Source organism: Schistocerca cancellata, chromosome 8 (genome assembly GCF_023864275.1).
Source record: "Schistocerca cancellata isolate TAMUIC-IGC-003103 chromosome 8, iqSchCanc2.1, whole genome shotgun sequence".
In the NCBI taxonomy this organism is placed as follows: domain Eukaryota; kingdom Metazoa; phylum Arthropoda; class Insecta; order Orthoptera; family Acrididae; genus Schistocerca; species Schistocerca cancellata.
In genome coordinates this window covers 245,633,705-245,656,639 of record NC_064633.1, presented here as the reverse complement: position 1 = coordinate 245,656,639, position 22,935 = coordinate 245,633,705, and the positions used below count along the sequence as shown (strand labels likewise).

At 43.6% G+C, this 22,935-nt stretch overlaps 1 protein-coding gene across 1 annotated transcript in view; it reads left to right on the top strand.

Annotated features, from left to right (window-relative positions):
* LOC126094652 (protein kibra) overlaps positions 1-22,935 on the top strand; it is a 202,554-nt gene that overhangs the window by 157,157 nt on the left and 22,462 nt on the right. The gene's annotated exons all lie outside the window — the stretch shown is intronic.

Below are 22,935 nucleotides of genomic sequence, written 5' to 3'. Positions count from 1 at the left end.
CACTAATGTGCTCAGGAAAGTTTCTGCGCTAGGTTTCTGCCTTCCCTAATGTCTCATCCACTCTGCCACGAGAATGTCAGATTACTCGCACAAGCCAAGGGTGATGGCGCAGAAGGTAAAGCACTAGATTCGCCCACGGGAAGAGCAGGTTACTGTTTTTTGCATCTGGACATACAGATCTAGGTTGCGTTTGTGGTTTCGCTAAGTCACTTCAGGAGAACGACGGAATGAGGCCACACCCCGTATTCTTATATCTACAGCGATTTGACCTCGTGATCCCTCTTCAGCGTGCCACAATCACTCTAGCGAGTTTAAAAACTCGTCAGAGATGAGAAAATTGTGTAAACCACCAAAGGCCTATTACAAAGAAGAATAGTGCTGAAATATGGAAAGTGTAAGCCAGTTACGGATGGAGTACGGTTGTTCCTCGTTGAATCAGGAACGCCTTTTTCCTGAAACCCTGATGATAAAGACGTTCCTTTCAAATTCATCGCACAATAGAGTATATTTTCCTGCGTATTAATGCCATGCATACTATGCAGCTGCCAACATTGGGTCAAACCCGCGGTGAGAGACGTCTTTCTTAGTCCCGCAGGCGACAAGGGACTGTCTTAACTTTCTTGATAGCTAATTCACACAGATTATCCAGCGACTGGATGCAACGAATAATAAAAGGCTCACATATCAGTTCTAATGCCGTTCGGAAATAGAATGTAAACTCTGCAGCGTGTCGTCTCAGCATTGTGCTGTTTTCTTTCATGAAGTTCGTATTTTAAGAATATTTGGTGGGCTCAGGAAAGGTTTCTACCTGTGTTGTCCGAAACGTCTATTTACTATGGCTTTTGAAAGCTCGTGGTTTGAAGACGTACAGTGTTCGCGACATCAAATCATGTTTTCGATGTGATCCACCCACAAAACCTCTGTAGCCCAGAATTCCTTCTATAGAGGTAAGAAAACATCGGAGTAATTTCCTGTTGGCACGGCACGTAACTCCTGTGGAAGAAATGAGTTCCATTGTTGTTTGAAGTATTTCCGGTACATGACTCTACAGCAAATTCTTCGAGCCTTTTTATGCAACCGCACAACCAACAAACTAAACATCGGTTGACCATGTGATGTATAGGTTAGAATAGCTAACACTTATACTACGTTATATTTGTAACCCGAAATATTTTCAGTAGTTAGCGAGCCATAGCTTTCAGATATCGGTCGAAAATCATGTTGCACGCCCTCAGCTGCTATGAAAACCAGTTTGCTTTTTTATTACCCTTCATCAGGCACAAGATTCTTTTCAATTACAGCTTGTATCTACACAGCTAGTTTATGTAAAACTTCTTGTGTTTGATGATGAGTAACAGGCGAAACTGCAAGCAACAACACATAGTTTCATGGCAGCAGACGATGTGTAACATGATTATCGACAGTTTGTACTTCGCTTTTGATTAGGCGAAGTGAATCCTGTCGGACAAGATTATAACTACTGAACTGGCGCACACTTGTGGTACTAGGTCCTCTTTGCATCGACGGAAAAACTTATTGCTCCTGGCTGATGGACTGTTCCAGTTACTAGTACACATCCTCTTGACGTTGATCTGTGCTTCCCCATCTCAGAATCGGGAATAATGTTCTCTTAGACTGTTACAGACATTCCAAAGAAACAACACGAGAGCTGTGGCCTCCTGAAAGAAGCCTGACGTTAATTATACCCCAGGTCAAGCGATCGGGAAGATAATTTCGAAGAACAAGCGCCGGTTGTTAGGGGGAGCCCGCAGGGCTACGAGAGTCCCACCGTGTCTTGTGCCTTACAGACAGCTCGTTTTTGTCTCATCACATCGGTTTTCATTCACTGTTCATGGGAAGCGCATCCCTCAAGCTCCCAGAAATGGCTTACTCAGAAGGTTCGCAAGACGTGCCTTTCATTCTCCACCATATACCGAGAATTCATGTCGAAGAAGTTACGACGAGTGAAACGAATCAGCAGGCGGTTTCAATTGGCACTCGCTATATGCCTTGAGCTGTTTTGTGTGCTATTTAAGTTATTTTTCCTTTATTTGGTAGGAATAAGCAGACAGAAGTCTATACGCCTTTCAAAATCGGTTGGATGATGAACAATTAGATGATGAAGAACTGACCACTTGAAAGTTATTTTTCAGGCGAAATCAGATTACTGCACAAGCGTGCAGATTTTCGAGTAATTATTGCTGCTAAATAAAGGGTAAATGACCTCCATCAATAACTCCGTTGTGGAGATCAGTTCGAAGAAAACTACTGGTGAACGAGAATTCTTCGAGAACTTCCTCTCACTGCTTCACTGTCGAACATAATGTCGTCACAAACTGTCCCAAACACACACACACACACACACACACCCGCGCACACACACACACACACACACACACACACACACACACACACACACACACACACACAAAATCGCGATCGCTCTTACCTCTTAAAAGATGAATTTTGTTTTCTTCTTGTATCATTCGCGTATACTACTGCACACTAGAGCTGCCTTAATAAATGCTGTCGCAGTGTGGGAACATTCAGTAAACAGACTACCCTCTGTCACATGCCACGTGACTGTTCTTGGTAACTTGTAACTTCCTAAGTCAGCTCGACTTATGCTAGAGTCGTACTGTGCTGCTAGAACAGCAGTCAGACGCACGCTGCACATGAAATACTAATACTGTTGGGTGTTACTTCTTTATTTAATTATTCGCTGACACTTTGGACTTCGTTTCTTACCTGCATTCTGCCTCCTTCGCTGGTGTTTGGAATGTGATGGAAAGGTATCGTCTCGGTAACGTGCCGATGCTCCTTTTTTTTGTTTGGGAGAAGTGGACTTCCTGATAACTAGATAGTCCTGGATTAAATTCTGGGTCTCGCTCCTATTAAAGCCTGGTGGTCACTATCCTGTTATCTGGGAAATTATTCTGTATCGATAATCGGGAGTCAAGCCCTCATGTATTCGGCGTATAGGAGCAAACATCAAACGACTTTGAAAATTTGTGACGGATCTATGGGATTTTGCCATTGCCTGGATAGCCTAGTAGACGACTGCTTGGGAAAAGCAGAAAATCAAGTCGAGAGTTCTACTACCAATTCTTTATTCTCTCTAGGTCAGCGGCTACTACGAAGAGGGCCTGATGTATCAAATTCTTCTATAGTGTGTCACAGACGTCCCGGTACCCGTAGTTCAAAATAGTGTTTTACACAGAGACATATGTTGACATCTTGCGGAGCATCTCAGAAGTTATTCTTCGAAATACTTCCTCAACCCTTTTGCGTAATTCTTCACCAGTCGCATACGGTCTTTTGAGTCACATAGGACTTAACTATTCTCCGTAATTAATTGACCGGTGTGGTAAGGTCCAGGGAAAACCACATTTGTCCTGTAATACTTTCGATGTATTGCGCACTCGTCAGACCAAACATTAACACACTTAACCGGCAATCGACACACGGAAATTGTGCCAAGAAAGCCTGGCAATTTGCAACCCGCCGTTCCATGTTGTCAAATAACTCATTCAGAAACAGCGGTCTACATCATTTCACTTTTAAACTTTTTTTTTTTTTTTTTTTTTTTTTAATGTGATCATGCCTTGTCGACTGCGATATCTGAAATTCAGATTCTCTTTTGCGAATGGATTTTATTGGAGACAGCTCATTTGGTTGAGCGATGGTGTTACACGTTTGCTCTCACATTTTCTTAAGAGGTACGGGGACTTACTGAAACACCTTGCCCTACAACGCAATATAGTCAACGAAGTTTCTGCCATTCAAAATGAATTTTCCATCGGGAGAGTCTGTGTTGTATGAAACTGAAATACTGTAACCGCTTACACGCGGACACGGATATATACGGACATCCGGGTTTGTCAGAGACTCGCAGACATCACCGTCGTCAGGTTGCGGTCATGTTCAACAATGGCGCGCAATAGTTTTAAATGATTTAATAGGTCACTGTTTGTTTATGCCGTACCCTGTTTGAACAGTTGGGGATTAAATTCAGATTTAGAGTTTGATCGGCACTAAGCACTGCTGCAGACGGATGTCCAGATTCCGTAATAATTTGTGATAATTTCCTGAGACTGACGTGCATTGTACGTACTACCTGTTATTGTTCGAAATGGAAGCAGTTTTCCCGCAGTTGCAGTGTGGTACATTGCTTTTTAATTCGACAAGCTAATACGATATTTTAATATTTAAACTGGAACTAACGTCGGAGAGAATCATTTCTTAACCACATTCCGAATGTTAAATGTAGTTACTATTGCGTAGACTTAAGCTATCTAAGAATGTTGTACTAAAATACTATTAAAACAAGCTACAAACCTAGTTCCTCAGATTGAATTCTTTGAAATATGTTTGCGCGAAAGAACTGCATGGACGCATATAATGGTGTTTCAAGTGTATTCTGAAGCCAGACAATAATTTGTGCTTGTTTATAGACTAGAAAACGTATACTATTATTTGAACATTTTGCCTTTCTCGTGTCGCACGTCAGTATTAATCACGCGGGAGTGAGCGCGGAAGTCACTACTGCTGCATGTAGCTTAAACAATACTACTTGCAGACGCTACCGTGCTGCATATTCTTAGGTGACACTGCCTGTCCGCAAATCTGCGGACACCAGCCAAACAGTCCTAAACGACGGATCTAACGTGTTAACTATTGCGCCGCCTCGGTTATTGTTTGTTATTGTTTCAAATTAAGAATTCTGTTTGCCTTCTAGGATGCATTGTTGTGATCTCTTGGCGAGAAAGGCACTTCTTAATGACGTACACAGATTGCAGTTTTAATTTCGCATCTTGAGATTTCTTGAAATTACTCCAGACGAACAGCTTACTGCATTTAACGTACGACAACGTCGTTCGATTCATAGAATTCCACCAAAATACAAAAAATCGTGTTCAGTGCCCATGCTGTTTTTAACGATACACTTTTAGACTTATCAACGTTACATCAAACACATATTTCACAACGAACTTAAAATTTTTATTCAAGGAAATTTCTGACCTCCCCCATTAAAAATATATAAAAATCTAAAATTGCATCGCTAATATATGGAGACAATACTGTGGACGTTTACACTCTTTTATCAAATTTTTAGGAGTATTTTCCAGTTCTAAATCGAAAGTTGCCTATGACTGATGACGACTGCCGCATGGAATCTTCAAAAGTACGCTCTGTTTGTGAGGTATTCCACCGCCAGCGCGGATTCACGGTCCGTTGGCGCAGAGACGCGACTGTACCGCGCGCGAGGAAGCGTTTGGCAACGGGGCCACAGTTCTGGCATAGCATAGCTTTATATCCTGGCGCGGCGCGGCCGAGCTAGCGGCCCCCACCACGCGCCACGCGCTCCCCCTCCCCTCCCCGCCACCTGCGCCCGCCTGCCGGCGCCGACGCTACCTGTGTTACGCAGGGCGCATAGCGACCACACGGAAACGGGCGAGCCCGCCCGAGCCGGTCCGGCGCTGCGCGGCGCGCCGCAGCCGGACCCGGCCGGCTATCAAGGTTACGTGCGGCCGCCGGCTACGCGGTCTATCCCATCGCCGTGTGTACATCACAAAAAGAAGGCGGAGCTCCAAGATACTTGTTGTATCTTATTGCCCCGTATGAGGTGGAGATACGCTCTGCCGACTGGCGATATCTCTGATATACCTCGAGGCTCCTATAGATGTCATTTCCCAAACAGTGAGATAGCAGTACTTGATAGCCAAGTCTGCATACCAAAACAACGAAAGAGGAGGAAAGCGAGTAATATCTCAGGGGAAGATTGATGTCAGATAGAGAGAGAGAGAGAGAGAGAGAGAAAGAGAGAGAGAGAATCATCAGAGAATCTGTTTGAAAGAAAATAAAAAGGGGAATGGATCGTGAAATACTAGGAAACTAATTTAGAAATCAAACAATTCTTTTTTCATTTCGTGGAGCAGGCTGACAGCCTGTTCAGTCATCACTGAAGCCATCCGCTCTTCGGCCGTCATTCTATATACAAAAGAATGAGGTGACAAAAGTCATGGGGTACCTCCTAAAATTGTGTCGGACCTCCTTTCGTCCGGCGTAGCGCAGCAGCTCGACATAGCATGGACTCAAGTCGGTGGAGGTTCCCAGCATAAATATTGAGCCATGCTGCCTGTATAGCCGTCCGTAGCTGCGAAAGCGTTGCTGGTGCAGGATTTTGTGCGCGAACTGACCTCTCGGTTACATCCCAAAAATGTTCGATCGGATTCATTTCGGGCTATCTGGCTGGCCAAATCATTCGCTAGAATGGTCCAGAATGCTATTCAAACCAGTCGCGAAAAACTGCGACACGGTGACATGGCATATTGTCATCCATAAAAATTCCATCGTTATTTGGGAACTTGAAGTCCGTGAATAGCTGAAATTGTCTCCAAGTAGCCAAATATAACCATATCCAGTCAATGACATAGCCCATTCCATGTGAACACAGCCCACATGGCGGCGGGGTCAGGGATTTTCTCTGTCTCGTGATGACTGGGTGTTGTGTGATGTCCTTAGGTTAGTTAGGTTTATGTAGTTCTAAGTTCTAGGGGACTGGTGACCATAGATGTTAAGTCCCATAGTGCTCAGAGCCATTTTAACCACACCATTATGGGGCCACCACTAGCTTGCACAGTACCTTGTCGACAACCTGTGTCCATGGCTTCGTGGGGTCTGCGCCACATTCGCACCGCACCATCAGCTCTAACCAACTGAAATCAGGACTCATCTGACCAGTTCGCGGTTTTCCATTCGTCTGGGGTCCAACCGATATGGCCACGAGCCCAGGAGAGGCACTGCAGGCGACTTCGTGCTGTTAGCATAGGCACTTCCGTAGGTCGTCTGCTGCAATAATCCACGAACGCCAAATTTCACTGCACTGTCGTAACGGATACATTCGTCATACTGGTTTATTCACGCGGTATTGCTTGTCTGTTAGCACTGACAACTCTACGCAAACGCCGATGCTCTCGGTCGTTAGGTGAAGGCCGTCGGCCACTGCGTTGTCTGTGGTGAGACGTAATAACTGAAACATGGTATTTTCGCCACCCTCTTGTCACTGTGGATCGGGGGATATTGAATTCTCTAACGATTTCCGAAATGGAATGTCCCATACGTCGAGGTGCAAATACCGTTCCTTGTTCAAAGTCTGTCAATTCCCGTCGCACGGCCACAAGTGGAATGTCCCGTGTATCTAGCTCCAACGATCATTCCGCAAAACTTTTTTCATGAATCACCTGGGTACAAATGACAGTTCTGCAAATGCGCTGCCCGTCTATACCTTGTCTATTTGATAATATTGGCATCTGTATATGTGCTTGTCGCTATCCCATGACCTTTGTCACCTCGTTGTATATGTACACTACCTGAACATAAGTATCCGGAAACCCATGACTGATACAGTATTGACCATTAGATGTCACGAGAGGCGGGATGCCAGTACAAAAGGTGGCGGGGAGTATTGTGTTGTCAGTGGACGTACAGTAACAGCAAAATGGGTCGGTCATGAGAGATTAGTGACTTCGAACGTTGACTAGTCATTAGATGTCACCTGAGAAACAAATACATCAGAGATATTTCAACTCTTATAAAGCTGACCAAGGCGATTGTTGGTGATGTGTTTGTCGTAAAAAGTCGCATGAAATCAACGGGAGGAATCAGTCGTGATTTCCAGTGTGCTACCAGCAGTCCAGCTATCACAGATACTGTGAACAGAAGATAAAAAAAGATCGGGGTTAGTGATCGAGAAGCTCCTTATAAGTTACACATTTTTGTAGTCAGTGCTGAGCGACACTTAAGGGACATAAAGAGCAACGCCATTAGACAGTGGATGACAGGAAACGAGTGATTTGGAATGATGAGTTAGGCTATATCCTGATGCAATCCGATAGAAGGGTTTGGGTTCACCGAATGCCTGAAGAACTTTACCTGCCATCATGCGCAGTGCCAACAGTGCAATACGGAGGAGGTGGTGTTACGGTATCTGGGTGATTTTCGTGGTTACGACGTGGCCTCCTTATCGCCTCTAAGAAAACGCTAAATTGCGAAGGACATGGTTCAAAATGGCTCTGAGCACTATGGGACTTAACATCTACGGTCATCAGTCCCCTAGAACGTAGAACTACTTAAACCTAATTAACCTAAGGACATCACACAACGTCCGCAGCTCGTGGTCGTGCTGTAGCGTTCTCGCTTCCCGCACCCGGGTTCCCGGGTTCGATTCCCGGCGGGGCCAGGGATTTTCTCTGCCTCGTGATGACTGGGTGTTGTGTGCTTAGGTTAGTTAGGTTTAAGTAGTTCTAAGTTCTAGGGGACTGATGACCATAGATGTTAAGTCCCATAGTGCTCAGAGCCATTTGAACCATTTTTGAACATCACACAACACCCAGTCATCACGAGGCAGAGAAAATCCCTGACCCCGCGGGGAATCGAACCCGGCAACCCGGGCTCGGGAAGCGAGAACGCTACCTCACGACCACGAGCTGCGGACCCGAATGGCATGAACACATTTTACCTTACTCAGTACTGTGTATAGTAAGGAACAGTTCGGAGAGCATGAATGTTTGTCTCAGGAGGACAGTGCACCCTGCCATAAGCAGCTCCTATGAGGCAGTTCTTTGTGCACATTAAAATTCCTGAAATGGACTGACCTACCCAAGTACCGACGTGAGCTCAATGGATCACCTTTGGGGCGAGTTACAACGTCAGCTTCGCTCCAGACCCCAGCTGTCCAACACCACCTTCTCTGGTTTCGCACCTTTAGGAAGAATGGACTGCAGTTTCTCGACAGATCTTCAGACGCCCGAATGAAAGAGTCCCCAGCAGAGTACAAGTCGTCATAAAGGCGAAGGGTGGCCACACTCCATATTAATGTCCGCTAAAACGTGTCCGGATACTTTTGATCGAATAGCGTACTTAAATACGTTACACTGTAACTTTTTATCTAAAGAAGCCCCAAGAAGCACTCACTTTGTAAGCATAACTGTGCTCCGATTGTTGAAATTGGAGGCTGCGATGAACTACGTAATGGTATAAGCTAAGTAACTCTTATAACTCTTATACCGCAAACACAAGATCAAAACCATTCACTAATACAGTAGGCTTTGCCTACTATGCGTACTCTCTGTTAGAGACACAAACGTCTGGAGTAGGCGGAAAGCTGCAGTTTATTGCAATACACGGTGAATTTCGGACCACGGGGCTACATTCGTATGTGAACTTTGGTTCATTTATACATGAGGGAAAAAGAGTAGTAGGTCTAACGAAGGACAACTAGGACTCAATGTGCAATGTGTACTTAAAGAAAGGATATGTGTGACAGCAAGTGTGTTTTTTATGTTCCTTTGCATGCTTCGCAGTCTGATCTACAATTGCAATGTCATAAATTTTGTTTTTGTTCATATATTTATGTTTTGCAAATTCATCTGAATTTCTGCACATATCAGGAACCGGAAATGGATGCTGAACAATTCTGAAAAACGGTGCAGTTTTTGACTGGCGCCCCAGTAAACGACTGAAAGGCCGCCAAATTGATAATGAACTGAACTGTCCTCTACGTCACATGTTTCTGTTTATTTATGCGTTCATTAACACAATAGTTTTCAGGCTCCTTCTGCTCATTCTCACTTAACATATACATACACTATCTGATCAAAAGTATCCGGACACCGCCCCCCCCCCCCCCCAAAAAAAAAACATACATTTTTCATATTACGTGCATTGTGCTGCCACCTACTGCCAGGTACTCAATATCAGCGACTTCAGTAGTCATTAGGCATCGTGAGAGAGCAGAATGGGGTGCTCGGCGGAACTCAGTGACTTCGAATGTGGTCGGATGATTCGGTGTCACTTGTGTCATACGTCAGTACGCGAGATTTTCACGCTCCTAAACACCCCCAGGTCCACTGTTTCCGAAGTGATAGTGAACTGGAAACGTGAAGGGACACGTACAGCACAAAAGCGTAAAATTCGGAAGCGTTGGTGTTATGATGTGGTCGTGTTTTTCATGGCGGGGGCTTGCACCCCTTGTTGTTTTGCGTGGCACTATCACAGCACAGGCCTACATTGATGTTTTAAGCACATTCTTGCTTTCCACTGTTGAAGAGCAATTCGATAATGGCGATTGCATCATTCAACACGATCGAGCACCTGTTCATGATATACGGTCTGTGGCGGAGTGGGTACACAATAACATTCCTGTAATGGACTGACCTGCACAGAGTCCTGACCTGAATCCTATAGAACACCTTTGGGATGTTTTGGAACGCCGACTTCGTGCCAGGTCTCACCGACCGACATTGATACCTCTCCTCAGTGCAGCGCTCTGTGAAGAATGGGCTGCCATTCTCCAAGAAGCCTTCCAGCACCTGATTGAACGTTTGTCTGCGAGAGGGGAAGCTGTCATTAAGGCTAAGGGTGGGCTAACACCATATTGAATTCCAGCATTACCGAAGGTGAGCGCCACGGACTTGTAAGTCATTTTCAACCAGGTGTCCGGATACTTTTGATCACATAGTGTATGTTTCCGCATTAAATGTGTATACCAAGGAGGATGGCTCAAAAGAGCTTGAAAACTGTGTAATGTTAGAAGGAAGGAAGAATGAGTTGGACGTCCCGTCGACATGGAGGTAATTAGAGATGGGGCAAAAGCTCGGATTGTGTCAAGCATGGAGAAGAAAATCGGCCGTGCCCTTTCAAAGGAACCAGCCCGGCATTTGCCTGGAGCGATTTCGTGCTAACCACTGCGCCACCTCGCTCGGTCACTGCACTGCAGACGTATAAAGAAATGGCAAAAAAATTGCAATAGCGGTCTATGTTATCAAAGTTCAAGTTGTTTTTTTTCGTTTTAATACCCACTTACGGGAAAAAAGAGTTCTTGCAATTAATTTGTAGAGTAATACTAATTTTTTTTCCATTGCGAGTTGCATAAAGGAAATCATACATTATGACTTTGAATGAAAGAGGTGTTGGGTTATAATTTTTGGGATGTTCCGCGATGCCTCTCCCCTGTTAATCAGACTGCTGTTAAGCGTCGACCAAATAGGTGCATGCCCAAACGATGACACGACTGCAAAATGGTAGCCCAGTGTTGAAGCAATGTACGCTTTGCTTCGAAGAATGCCGAACGGTATACGTTGATCTGTAAAAATATAGACTCTGGTCTGTTAGCGGTAGGTTGATTTAGGATTTCTTAACTTCCCTAATTGATTCGTATCGTCTGCGGATTCCATAACTTCTGTCATATAGTGATCTTGTTTGATTAATAGCTGTAACTAATAGAAGGTGTGATTGGTTCAAAACTGTTCAAATGTATGTGAAATCTTATGGGACTTTACTGCTAAGGTCATCAGTCCCTAAGCTTACACACTACTTAATCTAAATCATCCTACGGACAAACACACACACCCATACCCGAGGGAGAACTCGAACCTCCGGCGGGACCAGCCGCACAGTCCATGACTGCAGTGTGATTGGTGATGCTATTCGCTGAGTATACGCGTAGCGTTGGCACATATTCAACTATTCGAGCAGGAACTCCAGGCAAAGTCACTGCAATAGATATAGGAAGTTGTCGTTGGCACAATTTGTACCCATTACTGGAATTACCACTTGTCCGGTTCTCGTCGTTACACTGTTTCTCGTCGTTCCACTGTTTCCGCATACGGAATTCGATATATTTTGACAGCAGTGTCACTGTACGCAAGTCCTACTGCATGGGGGCCACCCGTTCCCTCCAGTTATAACTGTTAAGAAATTAACCGTGTAGCGTATTCTGTCGTAGATGTTCTTGCTGAACATTTTGCAAGACACTGATGACGGTGCACTACCTGTAAAGTGCCTCAGCTGCCCACAACTTATTCACCCAACACAAACAGAGGCAGCTTGTGGGTCTAATCCAATTTTTGTTTTCTCTTCGTGTAGTATTCATTCCTTCTGGAGAATTCTGTCGACTTGCAGCTTTCACGAACTTAATATACAGCTAATGCGACCAGTTGAACCACTGTCGAACCGATGACCACTCCATGAGAGCGGTAGTCAAGTCACCAGACTTTCTTACAGGAGGAATGGGTTCCAAATATCAGTCCTCCTGTTTTAGTTTATGGTTATCGTTGGCTCCCTAAGTCGCTTCAGGCGAATTCCAGAATGTTTATTTTGCCAAGACCGCAGCCAAATCTTTCCTCAAAATTTGTCTAGTACGAAGAACTGCTCAGCGTATAATTGTGTGGATGTTGTTTACTTGCTTCCTTCTCGCCTGTGAAAGCAGCATCACGTCATGATATGCTGCACATAGCACTGGCCAAGTGCGACACCAATCCCGGGAACCGATAATTTGCGATTTTTTACTGTTATCGGTATCGATACTGGCAAGAGACGGTCCCGGGAATTCCAAGACGTATCAAAGTCTCTATAGTAGTTAAAGAGACTATCCAGGAAATAAGGAGAAGAAGCGATCACCAGACTTCAGTTTATATTGTAGATAGAGAATATTTAATACAATATTTTTTTATTTACCACCTAAAACTTGTTTGCAAGCAGTAATATTTCTCTATTATGCTTTTGGTGGATGACAAATGTAGTGTAAGTTCCAATGGCAGAAAGGACATTTTGTATGTGATATAATCACAATTCAACAGTTTTCAGATTTTTTTCCTTTACTTGTACAGTGAAACCTGGATTCTTGCCAAATTTCATGAGTCTAGATCAACAGAAAGTATTTCGAAAGGTTATCATGATGAGTGCGAGTAACAAAAGGTGTGACTCAGATGATCGTATCTTTTCATTGCTTTGGCGTAGAAGCTTTAATGTTTTACACCTCCCAGGGACTGCAGATCTTAATATACGACATAAATTTCAACTTGATATGGCTGTCTGTTCTTAAAAGACGGACAGGCAGAGTGACTGACTGAATGACAACAAAGCGATCGTACTGAGGGTCAGTTTTTACCGAGTTTGGTACCGAACCCAACAAAAGAAAAAGAAGCAATGGTGTAATATAGCATCGCATTTCATGAAAAACACATTTGTCCATTGTGAAGAACACATGTACAGGAAAAATAGAACGAATATTCCGCATTTTATGCGGCCTGAATAGCAGAGAGAGAGAGAGAGAGAGAGAGAGAGAGAGAGAGTTTATCACTGTTTCATCGACTCTTGAAGGTAGTAAGCACATTGTTGGTAGTAAGCACATTGTTTCGGCGCTGTACATACAAATTGAGCGAATCGCAGATGTTTTGAAACAAGTGCGAGTAACTCAGTTGTTTGCCTTCGTGTTCGAGACGGTTCCGAAATCAACTCGACGTAGTAAAGGAGTCGGTGAGACAGCGAAGACGAGGAGACCGATTTAGACGCGCACACTGCGGCGAGAACTTGAATGACCGGCTGCATTCCATTGTGGACATGCCGTCGCTCGGCGATTTTGTAAGGGAATTTCCTGGAGGAGTGCCAGAAATTCCTGTGGCCGCGGAAGGCCAAACACTTGTAGGTTGTGTGTGCACTGCGCAGGCGCGGCTTCTCATCGACTCTGCTTGGGCAGAGACGAGAGGCGGGTTTTCTATCACTCCTCGCGTAGAATATCCATCCGTCCAGTTTTTCTCGGGGCAGTTCCTTTCTTAAAAACAAAAAAGTTCCGCTGTCACGACAGTTTTTTGGGACGCTCAAACACAAAAATGGCTCTGAGCACTATGGGACTTAACTTCTGAGGCCATCAGTCCCCTAGAACTCAGAACTACTTAAACCTAACTAACCTAAGGACATCATACACACCCATGCCCGAGGCAGGATTCGAACCTGCGACTTAAGCGGTCGCGCGGATCCAGACTGTAGCGCCTAGAAATGCTCGGCCATCCCGGCCGGCCGCTCAAACATCCCGATTTGTTGTGATTCCGCTTGGCCAAGGTATTTTACGCTAGCAGTTTACTGCTCAAATATATATACGCTGGGAAGCGCCACTTGTACAACTTGCTCTACAGGCTTTGTTTATTTACTGTTAATGTTTTGCACTGATGGTGATACCGATTCATATCAATATGTATTTTCGACTGGTTCCGTTGTGATATGCAGCCCGAAGACTAATACAGTGGATTGAAACGGTGAAGACTTTGCTCGCTGTCAAAACACACTTTAATGGGGTATCATTTCCTCACTTTTATGTCAAAATCTCAAAAGAAAATGTACTTCTTGATTAAGTACATAAAACCGAAAAATACGGTGACAGTACAGCAGAATAATTGTAAAAAGTCTTTTGGGTTCATCTGAGTGCGTGATGCAACGACAAACTTCTGTGTCCATTAAAAATTTTGTCAGAACATTTTTTGTTCCGTTTTTCCGTAACAGTTGAAGGTTTTCTTGTAAACTTTTTAAAATGCCTCGTTTTTTAATAAAAATGAAATGGTCACCCTATCCTAGCGTCACACGATACTATTTCTTCGGAAGTTGTGTCGATATTCGCAATACCTACATTCGTAATAATTTTTTGAAATTAGCTGATACAACTTATTGTTTAAAGTGTTCATTGACTGTTCAGTTAAAATCACAGAAGACATGACAGCATGAATACCCTCGCAAAATCTACACAACAGTTTCCTCTTTGAATCTTACCCTCGCGTTTATCTATTCGCTGCTTCCTCCGTTCCTGTTTTGCATCAATCCTGCTTAAAACGAATTGCAATTATGCAATGTATAACGTTTGCCGGGATCCAATGGAAACAACAGTCATGTAATGTTAGTAAAATCACATGTCATTGTTCATAAAGGAAGCTACAGGGCGAAGCACGTTGTTTTCAACTGAAAGCATTTCTCATAATACGCTTTCTTACAGCTATAGTTACGTCACAAATAATAAAAAAATATGGAAATAAAGATAAAACTGATTTTAAAAAAATTTCTGGCATTCGTGATTGAAATGGAAATTCTCATTTAGTCAAATAATTGTTTACTTCAATTAAAAAAATGTAGGTCTCTATTCAACTCGTTGAATACCACTTAAGTTACGTGAGTGACTCGCTTCTCAATCTCCGACCTTTGATCTGGCTTATCCAGTCAGCATAAGAGGATACCTACAGTCTAAGGTAGACTCCGAACCAAGATGCAACTTAGTTTTTTCCATATTAACAGATTGACAAATATGAAAGGAGCGATTAAAAAATCCTAAGACTGACTTGGGACTGAACCACTGACTTTGGATTCGTAGTCTGAAAGTTACCCATTTTTTTCCAGGAATGATCACTTCGTTAATCATTAATTTCATTTAGTACGTTAACAGATCAAAAGTTAGTTTTACCCGAAATAAAAAAAAAGCTGCTGCTGCTCAATAAAATGGACTCGCTTTGAGACTGTGTGATTTAACGATTCACTTACTTTCGTCGAATGCACCAGTTACACGGAGGTGACAAAAGTCAGGTGATAGCTCCTAATATTGTTCCGGACATTCTTTCGCCCGGCTTATCGCAGCAACTCGATGTGGCACGGACTCAACAAGTCAGTGGAAGTCCCATGCCAGGAAGACTCTATATCCACCCATAACTGCGAAAGCGTGCAGAATTTTGCGTATGAATTAACCTCTCGATTGTGCCCCACAGATGTTCAGTAGGTGGCCATACCATTCGCTCGAATTGTCCAGAATGTTCTTCAGACTAATCAGGAACAATTGTGGCCCGGTGACATGGCGAATTGTCATCCATAAAATTCCATCGTTGTTTGGAAACATGAAGTACATGAATGGCTGTACACGGTCGCCAAGTAGCCGAACATAACCATTTCTAGTCAATGATCGGTTCATTTGGACCAGAGGACCCAGTCCACTCCATGTAAACACAGCTCACGCTATTGTTGTGGAGATGGCACAGTGACTTGTTTGACAGGTTGGCTCCATGGCTTCGTGGGGTCTGCACCACATTCGTACGCTACCATCGGCTCTTGCCAGCTGAGGTAGGGTCTCACCTGAGTAGGCCACAGTTTTCCAGTCGTCTAGGGTCCAATCAACATGGTTACGAGCCCAGGAGAGGCGCTGCGGGCGATCCAGTCTTGCGGCCATAATCACATGGGAAGCCTTTTCATATGAATCATCTGAGTACAAATGATAGCTGCGCCAATACACTGCCCTTTTATACCTTGAGTACGCGATACCGTCGCCATGTGTATATGTGTGTATCGCTGTCCCATGGCTTTTGTCATCTCATTGTACGTATACATGTTTTCGTAGTGGTATTTTCATTTTCGTTAAACTCCAGACCTAGACAAAGTAAACTGTTTCTCTGCTTTGTGAGGTGCACGTCCGAAACACAATCCCAGATAGAAATGTAAGCTAGAGCTAAATTAATGAGCTCCGTTTCTAGCCACATCAATCGGCAGTGTGTTCGTGACGTTTCGGACATGCCTTCCGAAATGTCACGGACACACTGAGCGTTGACGCTGCTAGAGACCCGAGAAGATTTTATTGCACTGACGCCTCGTGAAAACCTTCATTCGCGTAACATCCAAAGAGATTCTGGTCGTATGTGAAGTATGTTAGCGGTAAGAAACAATCAATGCCTTCTCTGCGCGATAGCAATGGAGATACTATCGAAGACAGTGCTGCCAAAGCAGAGTTACTAAACACAGCCTTCCGAAATGCCTTCACAAAAGAAGACAAAGTAAATATTCGAGGACTCGAATCGAGAACAGCTGCCAACATGAGTAACGTAGAAGTAACTATCCTCGGAGTAGTGAAGCAACATAAATCACTTGATAAAAGCAAGTCTTCTGGTCCAGACTATATACCAATAAGGCTCCTTTCGGAGTATGCTGATGTAGTAGCTCCATGCTGAAGAATCATATACAACCGTTCGCTCGACGAAAGATCCGTGCCCAAAGACTAGAAAGTTGCACAGGTCACACCAATATTCAAGAAAGGTAGTAGGATTAATCCATATCGTTAACGTCGATATGCAGCAGGATTTTAGAACATATATTGTGTTCGAACCTTATGAATTACCTCGAAGAAAACAGTCTATTGACACACACTCAACATGGGTTTAGAAAACATCATTCCTGTGAAATGCAATTAGCTCTTTATTCACATCAAGTGTTGAGTGCTATTGACAAGGGATTTCAGATCGATTCCGTATTTCTGGATTTCCGGAAGGCTTTTGACACTGTCCCACACAAGCGGCTCGTAGTGAAAATGCGTACTTATGGAATATCGACTTAGTTATGTGACTGGATTTGTGATTTCCTGTCAGAGAGGTCACAGTTCGTAGTAATTGACGGAAAGTCACCGAGTAAAACAGAAGTGATTTCTGGCGTTCCCCAAGGTAGTGTTATAGGCCCTTTGCTGTTCCTTATCTATATAAACGATTTTGGAGACAATCTGAGGAGCCGTCTTCGGTTTTTTGCAGATGACGCTGTCGTTTGTCGACTAATAAAGTCATCAGAAGATCAAAACAAATTGTAAAACGACTTGGAAAGGATATCTGAATGGTGTGAAAAGTGGCAGTTTACCCTAAATAACGAAAAATGTGAGGTCATCCACATGAGTGCTAAAATGAATTCGTTAAACTTCGGTTACATGATAAATCAGTCTAATCTAAAAGCCGTGAATCCAACTAAATACCTAAGTATTACAATTACGAACAACTTAAATTGGAAGGAACACATAGAAAATGTAATTGGGAAGGCTAATCAAAGATTGCGTTTTATTGGCAGGACACTTAGAAAATGTAACAGATCTACTAAGGAGAATGACTACACTACGGTTGTCCGTCCTCTTTTAGAACCTGCTGCGCGGTGCGGGGTCCTTACCAGATAGGCCTTACGGAGTACATCGAAAAAGTTGAAAGAAAGGCAGCACGTTTTGTATTATCGCGAAATATGGGAGAGAGTGTCACAGAAATGGTACAGGATTTGGGCTGGAAATCATTAAAAGAAAGGCGTTTTTCGTTGCTACGGAATCTTCTCACGAAATTACAATCACCAACCTTCTCCTCAGAATGTGAAAATATTTTGTTGACACCGACCTACATAGGGAGGAGCGATCACGAAGATAAAATAAGGGAAATCAGAGCTTGTACGGAAAAATATAGGTGATCATTCTTTCCGCGCGTTATACGAGATTGGAATAATAGAGAATTGTGAAGGTGGTTCGATGAACCCTCTGCTAGGCAATTGAATGTGATTTGCAGAGTATCCATGTAGACGTAGATGTAGAACATTCGGTCGTACCCGAGAGATTTATTGTTCTTGTAAAAGACGATATTTCCAAGTTACTGGCTTACACGGCTTCCGTAGTTGTAATTGTAGAAGAGCGGACGTAGCCAGCGGAGGGCCTGGGCGGCTGCCTAATTGTTGGGTCCTGCACCGCGCCGCGCCGCGCCGCGGGCGCAAGTGCAGGCGCTGGCAGAAGGCTCGTAAACGGTAGCACCGGCCACGGTAATTGGCCGCCAGCTTCCGTTCGACGCCGGTGGCGGCGGCGCAGGTATAAGCGGCGGTTTTCTTTTAGCCGGCAGCTCGGCATAAATTTCTCCGCGCCTGGGTCTCCGCCCGGGGCACGGCGTGGCGCGCTCGCAGGTCATCCCGAGTTCCTCAGTGAAAACGGAAGGACGCAAAAAGCGGGGCCTCGATGGGCGTGCCAGCTTTTTTACGAGCATCCAGCTCTGGGCGGCTGCCCGGCGGGCGCCTGGCTTCGGATTCACGCAACTGTTGTTGCGCCTTATCTTCCCCGTTTGACGTCCTTTCACCGCTGGGACCACTACAGTCACCTTCCGTTCAGGCCAGCTAATCATTGACCCGAACGCCTGAGCTGCATGGTCACGTGACACTTCTGAGAAACCATTGGGGGGGTGGGGGGGAATCCCGTACGCACTGTGGCGGAATTAGACAGCAAGTCGAAACATCGATCATGTGAAAACCAACTCGCACTTTTCTCACGTGGCATATTGAAAGCTTTGGAACAAGGCAGTCAGATAGATGCAGTATTTCTTGATGTCTGAAAAGCATTTGACTCAGTACCACATCAACGCTTATTGTCGAAGTTACCGTCATACTGGATATCAAGCAGAATTTGTAACTGGATTGAGTATTTTTTGATAGGGAAGATGCGCCGGCAGGGGTGGCCGAGCGGTTCTAGGCACTACAGTCTGGAACCACGCGACTGCTGCAGTCGCAGGTTCGAATCCTGCCTCGGGCATGGATGTGTGTGATGTCCTTAGGTTAGTTAGGTTTAAGTAGTTCTAAGTTCTAGGGGACTGATGACCTCAAATGTAACATTGCGCACTTCACAAAACGAAAAACGTAATATTCTGTGACTATAATATCAATGAGTCAGAGTTGGAATCTTTGTAGGGATATGAAATGGAATGATCACATAGGCACAGACGTGGGTAAAGCAGATGATAGACTTCGGTTTACTGGTAGATTACTGGTGAAGTGCAGTCCGCAAAGGAGACTACTTACAAATCACTCGTGCGCCGTATCCTAGAATACTGCTCAAGTGTGTGGGACTCGAACAAGATAGGACTAGCGGGGAATATTGAACGTTTACAGAGAAGGGTACCACGAATGGTCACAGTTTTGTTTGACCCGTGGGGGTGCTACAGTGTTGCTGAAGAAACTTAACATACAGACTCTTGAAAATAGACGTAAACTATCCGGAGAAAGTCTACTAACAAAGTTTCAAGAACCGGCTTTAAATGATAACTCTAGGAATGTACTATAAACCACTATGCATCGCTCACATAGGGATCGTGACGACAAGATTACAATAACTACAGCACGCACATGGGCATTCAAACAATCATTCGTTCTGCGCTTCATACGTCAATAAAACGAGAAGAAACACAAATAAGTGGTGCAAGGGGACGTACACTCTGCTATGTGCACTTCGCGGTGGTTTGCAGCGTATGGATGTAGATATGGAAGTGGTCGGCGACCATGCCTGATGAAACGTCTTGTCGACGTTTTCTATGTGAAGGGCTAGGGGATGGCTGATGCCTGTCGTAGTCACCACCTACACTGGAGGCAGTCCGTAAAGTACCGTAGTTATAGTTCGATACAAGATGGTCGACATTTGAGAGACAATATTTGACAGTTAGTGCGCTTTACTCCTCCCACCACCAATACACCAGTGGAATCCTGGCACTGTCGTCTGCCACTGTGTTATCATTTCCGCTGCACAAAGAGGTGTACTTGTCAGTTTTCCGGTATGAAACATTCTAGGCGCGAAAGTTTGGCCTGTTTCAGGAAAAACCATAACTTGACCCCAGTTAAAAATTAAGAACAGATTTTTGACCATTTCAGAGACACTACAGAGATATACAGGGTTTCGGAAATTTCCGTTGCAAACTTCTAGGGCTTGTAGAGGAGGGCGAATACATTAAATTTTGAACGGGAACCCATGTCCGGAAACGTCATCTAACAACGCTACAGAGCGTCATAGTTTTAGGTAAAGGCGCTTGTAAATCTATGAATAATAAGCAGGGTGATCGTAAGCCAGGTTTTGAAACTCAATCTTAGCTAGCGGCATTAACCTGGAATCCAAATCTCTCATGTATGTTACAAGCATTTCTTCGTAATTTTCTTTAAACGTTGATTTGAAAATTACTATCTGAGGTGTCATAGATGATTGCTGATGCCCTGCAGTGACATCAGTCTCTTTTGCATTATAGTTCTCGGATCATTAAGACGTCGCCAGCAGCCCTTTTCGATCACTGAGCCTTCCAAAACACGTTAAGTCGCTTGACGCATCGCAGACTCGGGCCACTACCCTCGACACTCACCGGCGCGGTTCTTTGTCAGCTTTGGCATCAGGCCTTAAAAACAGAAGTTACATATGAAAATATGCAGGAAACAGAAACCGGATTGAGTGAGCGGAATTTCATTATGATACAATTTACATTAGACTAGTTATAGTAGTCACCTTTAGCAATATAAACGGATGTTGAAAATTATACCGTAGGCCAGCATTGACACTCAAAAATAATAAACTTGTGCATAAATTGTTGAAAAGGCACCATAAGGGCAATTTATTTTCGGCCATTCATAGTATGACCAGCATTTTCATATCGACATCGTACTCTTTATTGCACTTAACCTCGTCGCAGGGAGTGCAAATATGGACTTATATTAGAGTTCATCTCAATTACTGCAAAACATTTGATCAGAAAATTTATTAATACTAATTATACATATCAATTTTAATTGCTGTTAAAGTCAGACGGAATAGATCTGCTCTGTTTTCTTGTAATCAACAACAGCTCAGTACAACTCAGCCACCAACGCAGCGTAGAAGACGCAATCAGATCATTCACCCTCATTATTCGCTGGTCATATAGTCTATACTTACTGTTAATATGCTTCATTATTATTATTAGATTTTTAATTTGGGTGTGCACCCCATGAGACACCGGTCTCAGGTAATAATTGTAAAATGAAACATATCAGTATTGTTTACCGCATGTTGAGAGGGATGTCCTAAATGTATATCCTTTCTATCCATGTAGTGTAGTTGCATGAGGAACAGCGTTTGCTTTTTTACCATTGTTTGTAGGTGTTGCTTTCTCCTTCCCATTCGCGGATGGTTTTACTCACTCCGCAAAACTCCGCAGTAGATTACAGTGTTCAAAGGTAGTAGAAATGTAAGTCTCGGATTTTATCATCAGATGGCACCATGGTGCACATAAAAAGACAGTCTTGATTACATTTAACGCCAATTAATTAAAATGGCGCAAATTTCGGACGCTGATTCAAAACGATTACGTGAACGACTCGTTGCACTGACTTGATGTTGCTGCACGTTTGATGCTCTGTGGATGTGGCGGCACGATTACAAGAAAACAGAGCAGATCTATTCCGTCTGACTTTAACAGCAATTAAAATTGATATGTATAATTAGTATTAGTAAATTTTCTGATCAAATGTTTTGCAGTAATTGAGATGAACTCTAATATAAGTCCATATTTGTAATACGTAATACCGACAATTTAAATAATCCGCATCTAAATGACATTCTAAATTATTCCTCAAAATGGAGCTCAAAAGGAAATGTCTACTCCTATCATAGGCTGAATTAACGCAATACTCATATACTTCTAGAAGTGATTTCCATTGATTCCGCTACCCGCTACACCTTTCGTTTAGCCAATTTTAACATTACTTGACTGGCCGGAGTGGGTCAGTACCCCATGGTTTTAGAATCCACTGTATACCTTATATTTGTTTGGCAATTTTAGAATGTTACTCCCTTCTCCCGGAAAAACTACTGGGACCCCCAGTGACTGGTCCCACAGAATTATGCTGCCCACCGCAACACTGCAAAAAATAATGGGGCAAATTAGAAAATAAATAGTTTATTAAGAACGTTCTAAGTGCCACACTGGAAAAGTGACTCGCTCCAAGTGCCAATAAGAAAGTTTTTATTCCAGGTGCCATTAATACAGAGACACTGCATTTTATTTGTTATAATACAAGTACATAAATGGAGCAGAAATATTTTGTAACTTGTAGAAAACCATTTCTCATTTCTTTTACATTCTTTGGTAAGCAAATAATTAAATTCATGAAAAAAATTTTCGATATGCCTTCTGTTTCTCACACAACTCAATTCTTCTGTTTTGCAACATATAAACACGCCTGGTCTTGAATGCACTGACATCTTCTATTCAGCAACAGTTGTATGTATTGGATTGACAGTTGGAATTCCTGAGGGAAGCATTGCTCGTTGCAAAGACCATATGCCTTCCACTAACAACCTTTTTGAAACATTTTTCTCCGCGATTTGAGGCTTGGAACTAGTCCAGGGACGTGCAACAGAGTACCGACAACACAATAGCACTGCTACACGTTTTTGAAAACTAATGACACATAGAACGTTTTCCACTTCCACTCTTTCCAATTGAATCCAGGCTGTCTTTGGCAAGTCTCTGCCCCATCTGTCTGATGACTTTTCCCTCGGACGTT